At 44.7% G+C, this 15,867-nt stretch overlaps 1 protein-coding gene across 1 annotated transcript in view; it reads right to left on the reverse strand.

Annotated features, from left to right (window-relative positions):
• The window catches only part of SHISA6 (shisa family member 6), a 280,377-nt gene that overhangs the window by 139,131 nt on the left and 125,379 nt on the right, over positions 1–15,867 (reverse strand). The window lies entirely within an intron of this gene.

The following is a 15,867-nucleotide window of genomic DNA, read 5'->3' on the forward strand; positions in this document are numbered from 1 at the left end:
TCTTTGTAATGATGAGAGCTTCATATAACTTGTTGTCTGTTCTCTTTCTTAAATGAATTGACTGGCTAAAAATGTACAGAAAAGAACAGAAAGTACTGAAAGAGAAACACCAAGCCTGAATTTCTTACTGCAGCCTCCATGTCTCGTGGCTTTGAACCCAGTACCCGCCCTGCCCTTGGGTTTGTATACAGTCTTCACATGTCAGTTAACAGTTTTCCTGTGTTTCTAGGCAGCTGGATATATCTGAAGGCAACAAAATCCCTCAAGACTGCCCTTCTCCATAGGAACATGTTTTTCATGTCTAACAAAATGAGTGAGTGATAGGATGTGTCCTCCTAAGGGACCAGTGGGGCAGTGTCCTGGTTTCGGCTGGGATAGAGTTAATTTTCTCCCTGGTAGCTTGACATAGTGCTGTGTTTTGGATTTAGTATGAGGATAATGTTGATAACACACTGATGTTTTCAGTTGTTGCTAAGTACTGCTTATGCAGTCTTAGTCAAGGACTTTTCAGCTTCCCATGCTCTGCCAGGTGCCCAAGAAGCTGGGAGGGAACATAACCAGGACAGCTGACACAAACTGGCTAAAGGACTATTCCATACCATACGACGTTATGCTTAGTACATAAATTGGGGGGAGTTGGCCAGGGGGCAGTGATTGCTGCTCAGGGACCGGCTGGGCATTGGTCAGTGGGTGCTGAACAATTGTATCATTCATCACTTGTTTTGTATATTCTTTTATAATTACTATTATTTTCCCTTCTTTTGCTGTCCTATTAAACTGTCATTATCTCGACCCACAGGTTTTAGGGTTTTTTTTCTGATTCCTTTCCCCATCTACACCAGGATGGGGGATGGTGGGCAAGCAGCTGTGTGGTGCTGAGTGGCTGACTGGTTATACCATGACAGGCAGAAATCCATGGAAAAAGTGGCAGCTGCTCCACATGCAGCAATTCAAAGCAGGACCATCCTGTGCCTCCACTGCCATACCATGAGAAATGCCTTTGGTTTCTTTCTGCAATTTGGAAAGAAGTTCTCTGCAGGATATGGCTGCTGTGTTTATCTGTACCTGTGGGGTCTGGTGAGCTCAGTTTCCCAGGTAGGAAAAAGAAATTGCACATCTGGCTTTCTCACACACAAATCAGAAAGGGGTACCACAGCACTGCAGCAGGCAGCAGGAATACAGCTGCTCAGGGAGCAAGTCATAACCCTAACAGTTGATGCCAGCAGCCTTCAGGTCTTTAACATTTCCAAGTGAATGGCACCTCTGCTATCCAGCCTGCACCAAGGCACCTGGTGCTGGCTGCAGCACAGCCTCTTTTCTCACACAGGCACGGTCTATGAGACTACATAAAACAAGGCATCCCAAAGCCTCTGTCCTATTTTTAGGACTAAGAGGATAGGATATGCATAGCAGAAATGACACAGGTCCAGACAGGTTTAGAACAGGGTTGGGATCAGGGCTATCCAGGCCTGCTGGCACAAGGACTGGAGATAGAGCAAGTAGCAGCAGCAGAGGAGCTATGAAGCCCACAGTTTGCCCATACACAAAGATCAATATCTCTGAGTGCATGTTGCAAAAACAAGAACATGTATTCTATTTACTCTGACCTGTTCACTGGTAATGTGGACCTTGCAATGGGAGAGAAATCAGCAGAACAGGGGTGGATCACATCCTATCTGTGACAAGTTACACTCATGAATGAAGTGAGTTCTGGGACAAAGCTCATCATTAACAACATGGCAGTAATTTTCTCTTTCTGCAGTCTCAGTTTAGGCACTGAAATCTGGTTTCCAGAAAATAGCTGTTATCTAAGAACTCTAATAAGAGACCTAGGTATTTGCACAACCTTCACACAACCCCCTTTTCCAAAGTTATGGCCCCTATAATAAATCTTTCATGTTCCACAGTATGTCTTCCCAAGACTGAACTTTTACTTAATCTTTATTAAAAAGAGCTGGAAAGCTATGAAACACCTGTGGATACCTCTTTCACTGTGATGAACTCATTAACATGCAGATCCACATCACACTGAATTGATGGGATGGCTTCCCGAGTTCAATGGACTCTGGACCAGCCTCTTAATGAACAAAAGAAGCAAATACTCCTCTTCTCCAAAATACACTCTAAAAAATTATTTCCTTCCTCACATTAAATTGTGAAGCTCAGGCCACTATTTATGGCTGGGATTCTTCCTATATATAATCATACATTATTGTTTTCTAATGAAATGCATGATCTAGTTAAATGAACATGAATGGAAGCAACAGTGCTGTAGACAAGAAAGCAGGAGGGATATATAATTAATGTGATCATTGGAAAAAAGCTGTGTGATATCATTCCATCAATTATCAGCCTCTAGAAATTCTGTCACCAAGTAGATGAAAGCATTTTATCAATTAGTGCCAATTGTTTCCCCATAGGGGGACTGAATACCGCTGAAAACCAAATCATAAGTGCAGAAATACAGAAAGAAAAGGAGAGAAACACAGGACAAGCCTGAAGACAGCTACCCTCTGTATTGCAGTGATAGTCACTTAACTAAGCTCCACTGAAGGCAGTGAAAAGATTTGCGACATAAAGTCTAGCAATAAGAAGGGTTTTTTTGGAGTAATCTAGTGATTTGTGTTCAGGAGACCAAACTTCATTTCCTCACTGGCAGAGGAGTCTAGGTCAGCCATATCATGGTCTGGCCCAGACCATCCAGCTCCACGAGGCTTCACTCCCTAGTTGGAGGGGCATCTCTATTGTGGGAAATGGCACTAGACTGCCTCAGTGGGACAGATATGTTCTCTATCTTTGTGAGGCTGGTGATCTCTTTAAAACTAGTCACATAAATAGCATTTCAGGTGTGTGAAAACCTGCAGTTTATAGCAACAGTGAGAGAAGTATTCTCCTCTCTCTAAATGACGATGGCACAGGTATCTGACCTACTTACCCAGGCTTGTCCTGAATAGGTGGAAACAAGCACTTCCCTGAAGAGGCTTATCTGCCCTGTAAGAGACATTCCTTGCTTCCTCTGTTGTCCACAGCTGGCTTGATTCAATATCTGAATGGCAATGTCTCATTTTGAACAGAGGCCCATCATGGTGAAACTCACACTTGCAGGGAGAAGTCTCTGGGACCTTATGCTCCAACTACTCCAGCCTTGCAGCAAGGTCACAGAGGGTGTTTACCACAGGGTCAGCTTGGCCACAGAGGGCTGTGCACCTCATGGGAGAGAGGTACTGACTAGAAGTAAGATTTGGGAATCCTTAATTGCATATCCAATGGACTTCACGTCCCATAGCAGGCATGGAGGGTCTGCAGCTGCTATTCTCTGATATAGCCTGAAGTCATGGTTAAGGAAGGACCGAAGTGATGTTTTAACCTGCTGGTGTGACTGCTGCCCCTGCAGAGGCTTTAAGCCCTTCATGGAGATGTTTGTAAGCACTCAGCAAGAAGCTGTGTATTCTGAGGGATTTTCTTTCCTCCTCTCAGGATGGGAAGCTGGTGTTTGACTTCATTATCTCCAAACTTAAAGTTCAGGCCATCTGGCATCCCAGTGTGCAAACAATCTTGTAAATTAAAAGGAAAAATATGGTCATGATTCCCTTATGGCTACAGACATGCAAGCTACTAAATAACTGGTGATGTGCATAATGTACTTGGAAAGAAATTAAGTTGGTTCCCACATCCCACACCAAGCAGGTAAAGCAGCATTTAATGAATGAAGGTGACTTGAAATATAGCTGACCTTCTTCCTTTCTGGTATGTTTTCCTTCACCAACTTATTACATGGACTACTGATCCTCCTTGAGCTGCATATAGTGCTGGTGACTCCATGTCAAACAGTCATAATTTTGTAGAACTGACAGGGTTTTATGCCAGCCTTTTGAGATAATTTCCAACAGGTTCACTCTTCACCTTAGTCCAGGAGCTAATTTTGCTTTCTGTTGAACCCACAAAACTTTTTCCACTTCATTTTCTTTAGCTAATCTGGAAAACTTTCTTCATAAGAGCTTTTAAATTACCACAATCTTCACTCCTTTCTTCGAAGTCCTACCTAGTATATTTGGTGCCATGCTGCATTTTTCACGAGACTCCTATTTTATTTAAGAGCATTAACAATTTCAAAAGATATATAAAGATGAAAGGTCCTTGCATGTTTTAATGAACCTCAAAATAAGTATTAGAACAATTTGATTAGAAAGCTTTCAAAACCTCAAGTGCTCCCTCGGGACTGAGCCATAATGAAGGTAATAATTAGCAAGATCAAATTTTAAAATTACTTATTCCATAAATATATGTTTTACTTTTGGTACTTGGAGCCAGAGCCAAACAGGTAAAGGTCTGGAGAAGTGCAACAAGGCTAAGAACATACAAAGAAATGAAAGTACAGATGCCTTGCAGGCACAGGAAAAAGTAAAATAAGGTGGTAAGAAAGAAAAGAATAGCTTTGTACCTACTAGCAAAGTCAAAGCTGAGACTGGGAGGAGTGGAGCGTCCCACCTTGACCATGTACTGAGGATACAAACAGGAGAAGCAGGGGTTTTATTGTGCTTTCTTTCTCTATTCTGACTCATCAGGAAGAACAGACACAGCACTTACAACAGTGCAATATTGCACAGGTTTGTGCCTTCCCATCAGTAGCTTCTTATTGAACACTATTTACATTACTGTGATTGGTCTCACCAGGTGATCACTTAGATGACACAAGTATTTACAGTGGGATTCCACTGTAATTCAGCATTAGCTTGCCAACAGAGACTGTTCTACTGGGGCAAATTACCTGGTGAGGTCCTTACAGCAAGACTCCTCTCAAAGCAAAAGCCAATATTTCCAGTCTCTGTTATTGTGCCTCCCAGCTCTCTGCCCTACAGCAGGGTGGGCTGTAGGAGTCATTGTCCTTTGCACAGTCCCTGGAGCTATCCTGGATCATTGCAGCTCCTCCTGCCAACTCGGTAGAGGCACATCCTTTGTCACCCTCTCGGACTGGCTGGAAACAGTGACAGTCCACAGGAAGAATAACCCAAGCAGAATACTTAATTAGTAGAGACTAGGTTGTACAGGACAGTGATGCCTTTTTCAGAGCCTAGGGTGTCTCAGACCCTTTGTTCTGCCATTGTTGTTCTATGCTTAGCATGCAGAAACAGAAAATTCCCTCAAATCTTTGTTCTGCATCAGTCTGAGTTTTGCTCTCAGGACCTCTTCTTACTAGGCTGGTGTGGTAAGTATCAAGAGCTGTGATACTGCTGTAGCATTGTCATGAACAAGTAGCCCTAGGCTGGAGCAACTCTACAGGACAAGCTCCAGTGTGACCCACTAGACCACTCAAGAAACCTCCAGCACACGCTTTGGACTTCAGTGTGCCCTGGAGGTGCTCCCCGCTCTGCTCCATGGAGAGCCTCAGAGCTATGTGCTGAGCCTGGCTATGTTCATCTATTTCATCTGCCTGTATCGTACTTTCACATGCCCAGCATCCAGACAACACAGAGATCCATGGCCTATCCTGCTTAGGAGGACCCCGACACTGCCTGGCTCAAGGACTTTGGGGAGTTGTAGGCAGCTAGGATTCAGGCTGAGCCCAGGCTTTCTCCATCAGTGAGCCCTCCAACAGCAGAAGAACATGCTTGCAGGCAGCAGAAGGAAAACAGCTTGAGAAGAGGTCCTGGCAGCTCTGCTTGCACAGCTGCAGCAGGGAGAGGTAGTGCAGCACAAGGAGCAGGCTGCATGTGGAAATTTCACTTGCTTTCCATGAGATTAGCTGTTCTTCTAAGTATTAAAATGTTTCTTTCTACTAAGCTATTGAATGTGTCACCAGTAACAACAGGTACCAGGATTCTAATAAAGAGCTGCCTTGGAGGAACTGCAGTTTCCCTTTTGCTTCCAGTTGAAACCTCTGGTGCTTTAGGAATTCAGATCTGCAGCCATCATGACAAGATGCAGTGGCTCTGGCACTGCTTGAGCAGCACAAAGTCATGGAAGAGCTCCATCCCCTGGGCCTGAGACTATATCTCCATTGCTGATCTGCAGTATCATCCATATCCCTCAGAAAGCATTTTGCATGGATTTCTAACTGTGCCAACTACCTTGGCTGCGTACATACCACCTTCCTGATAAACAGCAGCCAAACCTGACACTTCCACTGGTCGCTTGGGAGATAAAGCCCATCAGAGTGTATGTTTGTTTCATTGTTTCTTGATGCTCTGATAGAGATTAATCAATCATGCCAACTCTTCAGCTTGCTCTGTAATTTAACCATTTGCAGTGTTCTGTGCTACTGCTGTCTATTTTCTGCCTGGTTAAATGATCTTCTGCAGTCCAGGTCACCTGTAGCTTAATGCACTGCCTGAGCTTTGCAGCATCAAATATTAATATTTTTAACTGTCTTTTCAATGGTTTGCTGACTTGCTGTCCAGCTGATGGTGTTGGGTAGCCTGTTAATGACCTGCATGCCTTTATACTGGAATGATCAGACTGTGTTTCCAGCTCTTCAGAAATTCATGTGTAGCTCCAGGCTGGGGTTATGTCCTGTGGTCAGCAACAATGTTGTTCTGACACAGGAGTTGCTGGGTGTTGTGATTCCCCAGCCAGGGGAAGGAAGGGAGGCAGCAAGGTGTACAGAAATCAGTCTCACTTGTCAGCCTTGCTCCACACTAAATGCAGGTCTGTCCTGCAACGGAAGCCCTGGTCATAGCTCAGCTGTGAATTATTCCCAGATTTTCTCCTCTGTGGAGCTTCAAGGTATACATGTGGCAATTCCCAGCTGTACCTATCTGTTATGCAGCCCCTAGAGTCAGGTGAACTGATCACCCTGGATCCTGGAAGGGTCCTGAACACAGCTTTCAAGGGAGTGTATCGTCCTTGGAGGCAAATAAAAAATTGTATCCCATTGTCTTATTCTTCTACTTTCACAATTTTCTCTGTCTGTCTTACCACTGTCCTTCTTGGCACCTCCTACCCTTGCTGCTGGCAGGTACCAGTGGGAGACCTCTCTGCTTGCAGATTACCTGGCCCTGAGTGCCTTTTTATTAAGCATTCTGGACAGAAGTCTGCCCACTAATAATTTCCTTCTGTTGCACACAAAGTCAGGATGAATACTCTTTAGAAAGACAGAATTTTTTCCCTCCCTATGAGCAACTGAACTCTGGGACTTGGTAGCCACAAGAGAAAATGGTAGGGCAGCAGGACGAATGGCAGTCAGGAGCTGGGCCAACCAGGGAGAGACTGGGAAAGACACAGGGGTCCAGCCTGCACAGCTAAGCCTCAGAGTTGAGTAAAAAAGGATATTCCCTAGGAATTAGAGTGGAGTTTGTGCAGTCCTGGAACTGACTGAAAAATATTGGTCTGGCTATTGCTGTTCCTAGTGCATCACAAATGACCTTCCTGAAGCCTTCCACCTGGGGCTATGACATTTGCCTCTTGCCAGTGATTGACTTCAACAGAGAAAGAATGACTTTTGCTTCCTGGGGTCTAAGGGAATTTTTTCTTAGTAGCACTGACTTGTGCTTTTGGCACCAAATTCTCAGTTTCTTTCCCTATTGACTACACTGGCACCTGCATATGCATAGCACAGATTTGTGAGAGAAATATAAAAGAGAATAGTTCAGCTACAGTCCTCCCTCACTGGGACTGCTTCATGTAGACAAAAAAGAGGCACTGTTTCAAAAATAGTCAGTTTTTGACATAAAAAGGCACACACCTCCATCTTGGGTTGTGCATAAATTTTTCTTTTCTTTTTTCACTACTCCTCCTTCTCATCAAAAAAATCTCACCCCAGTTTATCTTGAAGCTCCAGTGTGTTGCTTTTCATTCATATTTTGCAATGTACTACTGAAACATGTGCACTTCTGAAATTTCATAACTGAAATGTGTGAACTGCTTCCCACTGAAAGGAAAGCCTGAATTTCTGAGGACCATTTCCATTTGTCCTGTTTTGAGGTGAAGTAGTAAGGAGAATGCCCGAGGCATTCACAAAACAGGGAAAATACCACAGAATTAAGAAGTGTGCATGAATATGTGGTGATAAGCTCTGAACTGCCTTGCAACAGCTCTGACTTCCCCTAGGAGGAGTGGGCATGAATTTGTTAATGTGCCATGAACAGAGGAAGAAAATACAAATGTGTATATCTTCATTCCTTGGGGTGCCACAGCAAATGGGACAGGGCAGGGACTGCAAGCCCTGCAAAGGGGCAAGCTCTGGATGGTATTGCTTTGAAGAGAACCATGACATCAAAAAAGCATGCTTCCAGAGAGCATCAAGGACTCAAGCAGACAGTCACATCACAGACATTGTGCAAGCCTTGTGCCAACTCATTTACACAGACTCTGATCCCTCATGTCCAAGGGTTCCCTCTGACTTGGAGCTCTGCAGGACAGTAGAGGATCAGGTTGGCATAAGGGCTTCTGAGGACTAAGATCTTAAATGGGGATTTGAAGACAAGAAGAAAGATGGAAAAGCCTCCTGCTCTTGAACCCAAACCACCACTAAGATCAGCCTGGGAGAACACTGAGGACTTGAAAGGGGGGACAGAGATAAAACTGAGGCGGGAAACCTGGGAAAGCTTTGATGAGGAGGTAAAAATGAGAGGGAGGAAGGAGCTGCCATGCAGAAAAACTGCAAGATGCCAGGGTCAAAGATTCCAGTGACGAAAGTCTTATTTCTGCCACTGGAGAGCTTGGACAGGTTTCAGCAGCTCTCCGTGTGTTTCTCACCACCAGCTGTGCATTTGGACTGTCTGTTCTGCAGACCAGGGTATGCCTTTCTGTTGTGTATGGCCAGTGCCCAGCCCAGTCTCAAGTGGGGCCCCTCGATGTTACAGTGACTGTAGTAATTCCCCTACACACATCTCCTCCAGGTTGAGCCAGCTGAGCATGTTTGGAGGGGACTCACATGGGATTTCTTCTGATCTGTGCTTGTTTAATGAGGGATTCCTGTTTCATAGCGGTTTTTCTTTTTCTGAGGCCACAACAATATGAGGAGGAACAGCACAATGCCTTTGTTAGCAGGGGCTGAAATTTCAGCCTGCTGCTCTTCAGGTCTCAGGAACATTTGGGGGACATCACTACACAGCATGCAAAAAGCCAGGTGTGTGTTGGTCCTCAGCACTAATTTATTTCCTTAAACATCATCATTCTCTGCCTAATGCATTTAAAATACCTTTTTTAGTGATTTAAAAGGAATGTTCTAAAATACAGGACTATTTATGTTACAGTAACCATGGTCTAGAATGAGCAGTGTTGCAAAGAGATTGCATAGATTATAAGGCATGTAATCATCTTTAACCTTTCCTGCCTGTTAAATTGGTTCATTTCCTTTCATTCATGTATCTGAATTACTTTTATGTAAATATATACTTTTTTTGGCTTCTTTTCATCCTTTTTTTTTTGTTGTTGTTTAAAAACAAAAGCAGCAATTAAAGAATGATAAAGACATTACTAAGTATGTCATATGATAGTTTCACTTTAGAAAGGAAAGTGTTATCACTTGGTGATTCAATGGACTTCAGCTACAGTATCTCAGAGAGTGAATTAAATGTTTTGTAAGCTACTCATATTAAATTTCCTGAATCTCCTATTAAATCCCCAGCATTCCACCTTCAGGAACGGGTGGAGTGTGAGTATTGCACGAGACAAGAGAAACCATGTTCAGCCCAGGGCTGTGCTGTCATATGTGTGTTTGGAAGAGGCAGAGCCCCTGGGAATGACAAAGCAGTCAACGTGAAGGCAGGGAGCTTCAATTAGAAAAGAAGAATTTGGGCACTCTCCTGATTTCCCTAGGGCCCTAGGGGATGGCGCAATTTAAAAACTGGTTTGGCTCAGGAAGGAAATCCCAGAGAAGTAAAGCATCAGGAAAAGCAGTGCCTCAGTTGAGACAATGGGAGAGTGTGAGGCTGCTAACAATACCTGTTGGCATGGCCAGAAATAAGCACTGGAGTGGCCTTGTGTCTATATCCAGCACATGGCAATAGTGCTAACTGTTAGAAGGGACCAGAGGGGACAAGGAGCTGGGACACCCCCTCTCCTCCCCTGGGACCTCATGATGCTCTTTGGTTGATGCCATCAGTCCAAGTCTGATGGTGCTGTTTGGTGCAACTCCAGAATACATTTCCTCATCTTTCTCCCTCTGAGAAGGCCTCCAGGACCTGCTGTTTGGCATCAGCTTTGGCTGTGACATCCAATGGCTGCTGCAGCCAGCAGCTAGCATCTGCAGTGGGTGTGCTGGTTGCATGCTAAACCAGGTGCTCTGGTCATCTCCATTGCAGGCTAGAAACCTGGCTAGAAGCCAGGGCTACTTTCAGCTTCCTCCCAGAGATAACCCAGCTCTCTTTTACCATCACTGGTGACCTTCAGATGACCAAGGTTTCCCCACAAAATCCTGCCTATGCTACTGCTTTTCCTTGCTTTGAAGAGGAACCATTTCTTAACATGAATACAGAAGTCTTCTCCTTTTAGCTTTGAGGACTCAGGACCAGGTGAGTAAATGCAGACACCTTCCTTACCTTTCCCTCTGGCTGCCATCAGAGATTTGGGCAGCTGCTACCCCTGTGGGTGAACTATAGGATTTCTTGCAGGCCTATGCTACACAGGGCTTCCTGAGAGAAAGCTCAGTGGAAATGCCATTTAGGGCTCTGTGCACTTGTGTCATGACTGCCATACGTATACTAACAGATGTGTCTGCTGCTTTGTAGCCATGTGTCCTTCCTCTTTTCCCCACCCATGTCTTCAGCACCTCTAGGGCTAAGTGAATCTCCTGAAAGACCCCTACAGTGTCATCAGAGATACTCTGCTCCCTTTATTGCTTTCTTTTCTTCCACTGAGGCAGGAAGACTCCCCTTGAAAAATGACTGCATGTTAGTGTTGTGGGTACTAGGACACATATGCAGTGCCTCCTTCTCCCTGTGGCAGAATCATTTTCCTTTGCCTGAGCTTTTGGAAATTTTCAAATGTTTCTCTTGTGAATGCAGACCCTGATCCCTAGAGCTAGCGGAACCTGTTGGGATGCTGCTCTACCAAGACATCTGCTAAGGTACCCCTGTGCTAGATATAGAGGAAGAAGGAAATTGTGAAGAAGAGGAAAAAGAGATTTTCCCCAAACTGGCAAGTATGATGTTTGCAGAGACAGCACCTGGGCACGGCTAATTGCTCACTTGACTTCTTCAGGCAAAGTTTCCTATTGACATAACTGAAAGGCTCCTGAGGAAACACACAAAGGCTTTACCAGTGTAAAGGTGAAGGTTTGTTCCCCAAACCTCCTACCTACAGAACACTCATTTATCACTGACACTGGTGTCCATCTGCTTGTCAGCCCAGGATGAAACTGCACTGGCCGCACTCAGGATACAATGGGGACAGGAACGGTGTTGACTCTGAAATTTCAGAAGTATCTCAGGAGGTATCCCATGGTGTGTGGTGTTAAACCACATTTCCCACCTTCCTAATAGCTGCAATCTTCTTTCCAACCTCCTCCACAGCTGGGAGTGATCCAGCACCCTCCCTGCTTTTGACTGCAAGAGGACCTGGAACTGTCACCTTAGCCAAGGCTACCACTTCTTTACACCAGCAGGGCTGGCAGGTCCTAGGGTCTGCATTATCTCTTAAAGACTTCCATTGGCAGACAAGGGGTCATCAGCATGGGCAGGACAGAACTATTTATAGTCCTAATTAAAGACCCTGTTCATCACTGATGGCTGCCCTGAGCCTCTTCTGTGCAGAAACACCCATTAGAAATGCTAAGCTTGCATTCTGAGAACAAGTCCTGGCACTTATTCCCAAGAGGTATCAGGAAGGGTTTGGTGAATGTAATCCACTCAGTGCTGATCAGATCCCCAGGTCAGCAGAATCAGTCCTGATTGCATGTTATTATAATAAGGAGGGCTTGCATTGAGTCACTGAAGGTGCTCAGATGGGAAGCTGGTGATCAGTCCTAGTTTGTTCAGTTACCAGCATATATTAATCTCCAACAGAGAGTGCTTCACAAGCTCAGAGCTGGAGCTACCCAGCTACATAGCATGGCACTAGGCTGGGTTGTTATCAAATGTTTCAGCTATGTTTCAGTCCCCCATTATTTTAAGGTACAGTTCCTTTCTCTCTATAGTCCACATAGCTCTATTTTCTGACTCACTCACCGTTGGCATTAGCAGATAACATGTTCTTCAGCTCCAGTGATATGTCAATGCTGATTTATGGGTTTGATTGGGAAGCTACATTGTAAGAAGTTCTCTACATGGGCTCACCCTGGTGAGGCAGGAATGCAGGGTCTTTAAAATTGTGAACGACAAAGGAGGAAGTGAAGACAGATTATTCACACTTTGTCAAAATGCAGGCATGAGAGGCTGCCCAAGGAAATGATCATTTCAGCAAGTTTAAAGAAAACAGAAGGAAGCATTTTTTCATGCAGTTCCTAATTAAACTATGGAAGTCATTGCCATGGGAAGAAAAAAAAAATGGAAAAAAAAAAAAAAAGCAGGAAATTCAAAAGCAGATTAGACAGGCAAATAACAACAAGACAGTCCAGGTACAATATCAGGTGTAGAAATCTCTAAATGCCTTGTTATTGGGCATGGTAGGAGGAGTGTGGAGACGGGAAAGATAATTCTGTGCTTTCATGAGTCTTACACTTTTTTTCTAAGCCACTCCTGTCAAAGAAGAGGTATGGGGCTGGATGGGACTGGATAGGTCTGTAGTAGATTCCTGACCAAGGAGAACCACTCCTGTGGTACTAGGAAGCAGGGCATACGGTGAGTTTGCGAAAAGGGAAATGTTTTCTGTAGTACCTCAGGAAAACTCAGGTCTCTGGGTGGGTGGTTTGTGCTGACAGCAACAGATCTAAATTTGATGATAATTTCTATATAGAAATCACAGACCTGAAATTACCTTATGCTCACTTTCTGGCATATATATATGATCCACATTACAGTCAGAAGAGAGTACACTTGTAGAAATAGTAATGTGATGATTATGCCTTGACATCCATTTATGGGTTCAAGTAGAGACTTTCAGAGCTAAAGGAAGCCTGTATGAGTCAGGCCCATGACAAGCATGTGGGGACTAGAGACACTGCTGAGAGACAGTAGCCCTACAAAAGCAGTGCCTCCCTCATCAATCGTTATTGGTGTCAGCAGGGATGGTGGCACAGCCAGGTGGACAAAGTGCCATTTAGACAGTATTATCTGACCAGTGTTTCATTTTGGTCACCAAATCACCTCATCCAGTCACTACTGAAACAATATAGTCCTTTTGGGTGCTCAGGTCTCCTACCCAGTTAGGAATTTGGAAAGACAAAATCCACTCAACTATAGTAGAGGAAAGCCTGATATTATTCCAGAAACTGTAATGTGGAAAAGGTCAATAAGCCATTGAATAGTGGTTCTACTTTTCTATACTTCCTCCAGCCTTGGCTTACAATGTTCATCCTCCTGCCACTGAAGCCCCTGTCATGTGGCAACCTACCCTCCAGGTCCACCAGCTCCCCACATCCCCTGTGCTTTGCTTTCACACACTCAGGATAGAGGAAAAGTTGAGAGATAACTCCACTTTTTCACATGATATTTTGCTGCATGATATGAATTATCCCTGTCACTGCAGAGGATATTTGCAATAAACAATTTTTGCTACTCTTCAATAGCTAAGCCGAAACCACCTAATCAATATCTCCAAATGGGACTTGCTTAATAGCTCATCAAGCCATGTGTCATTACTGTTGTACAAGCCAATGTGGACAGTGTCATTTTGATAATAATAATCATAGAATATGTATGAATTCCAGTGAAGCACCCCACTAATGAATGCCTCCAGGTTAGAAAGTAAATCACAGAGCAGAGAGGCAGACGAGTGGATATTTAAAATAGTCCCAAAAGTACTACTTAACAGTCTCTGAGCACTGAAACAGCCACTGAATGGATGGTTATAAAAAACCAAGAAGCAAGTAATTAGAGGCTGTCATGATGGGCTGAAGAAACAAGAGCAGGTTCCAATGCTTGGCCTGTCCTACATTGGAGACATGCAGATTTTAATTGATTTTGCACATATTGGTACAGATTCACTTTTCTGATCACTGAGATGCTTCCAATAATGGCCAGTTTGGCACTCCACTTATCAATACCCACACAGATGGTAGTTTGGCTGTGTGCTGAGAAGCCAGTTATACTTTGAGACTGGACTTCATTTACCCAAACACCAAAGCACTGCCAGCAGCCTGCACAGTGAAGGAGACCTGCTTTCTGTTCAATTTGTCATCGTCCATCTGTGCTTATTATGGTTGGTGTTGGGAGGATGGGGAATATGTGGAAAGCCAAACTTTCTGAATAACAGAGCTGAAGTCTATTTCCATTTCCACCTGCATTAGAGGAAACTGGCAGGGGGCTGCACTGGCCTGAGAGAGGGAGGGAGCAAATCCCTGTGCCTGCAGCGATGCAGCAGTGATGGGGGACAGTAAAGGAGATAGAACCAGACTCTTCTCATCAGCGGTCAGTGAAAGGACAAAAGAAAATGAACATAAAACTGAAATACCATTTAAATTTCCTTTAAACACAAGAAAAGCTTTTCTTCTTGTCATATCCCCAACCCAGCTGGACACAGTCCTGGGAAATCTGTACTAGGTGAACCTGCACTGAGCAACAGGGTGAGACTACGTGATCTCCAGAGGTGCATCTGGTCCCAGTGATGCTGTGATGCTGTGGCTGGCAGCGGGGGAGATAGCTATTCACAAATACTAATTATCATGGAGTGACAACGAGTTTGTCTTGGGTTTCTGCCGGAGAAGCCATGTTCTCTTCTCCTGTTACATGTAACAGAGAGACACTTGCATTGGTCACCGGGGCTGGGTGAGGATCATAGAATCATAGAATCATAGAATCATTTAGGCTGGAAAAGACCTTTAAGATCATCCAGTCCAACCATTAACCTAATATTACCAAGTCCACCACTAAACCAGTTCAGGGTAGAGTAGCAATTTCATGTTTGCTGGCTTGGTGGCTGGATCATTTTTAATGAAAGTAAGAACTAGGAATCATTAAGATTGGAAAGGACCTCTAAGATCATCAGTCCAATCATCAACCCAACACCACCATGCCCACTAAACCATGTCCCAAAGTGCCATGTCTACATGTTTTTTGAACACTTCCCGGGATGGTGACTCCACCACTTCTCTGGGCGGCCTGTTCCAATGCTTGACTACCCTTTCTGTGAAGAAATTCTTCCTAATATCCAATCTAAACCTCCCCTGATGCAAAACTGGACACAGTATTCCAGGTGTGGCCTCAGCAGCGTCGAGTACAGGGGGACAACCACCTCCCTGCTCCTGCTGGCCACACTATTCCTGATACAAGCCAGGATGCTGTTGGCCTTCTTGGCCACGTGGGCACACTGCTGGCTCATGTTCAGTCGGCTGTCAACCAACACCCCCAGGTCCTTTTCAGTTGGGCAGCTTCCAAGCCACTCTTCCCCCAGCCTGTAGCATTGCATGGGGTTGTTGTGACAGAAGTGCAGGACCTGACACTTGGTCTTGTTGAACCTCATACAATTGGCCTTGGCCCATCAGTCCAGCCTGTCCAGGTCCCTCTGCAGGGCCATCCTACCCTCAAGCAGATTGACACTCCCGCCCAGTTTCATGTCATCTGCAAACTTGCTGAGGGTGCACTCAATCCCTTCATCCAGGTCATTGATAAAGATGTTAAACAAGACTGGCCCCAAAACAGAGCCCTGGGGAACACCGTTCGTGACCGGTCGCTAACTGGACTTAACTCCATTCACCACAACTCTCTAGGCTTGGCCACCCAGCCAGTTTTTACCCAGCAAACAGTATGCCCATCCAAGCCATGAGCCGCCAGCTTCCTATAAAGAATGCTATGGGAGACGGTGTCAAAGGCTTTACTGAAGTCCAGGTAG

Source organism: Pelecanus crispus, chromosome 12 (assembly GCF_030463565.1).
Source record: "Pelecanus crispus isolate bPelCri1 chromosome 12, bPelCri1.pri, whole genome shotgun sequence".
Classification (NCBI taxonomy): Eukaryota; Metazoa; Chordata; class Aves; order Pelecaniformes; family Pelecanidae; genus Pelecanus; species Pelecanus crispus.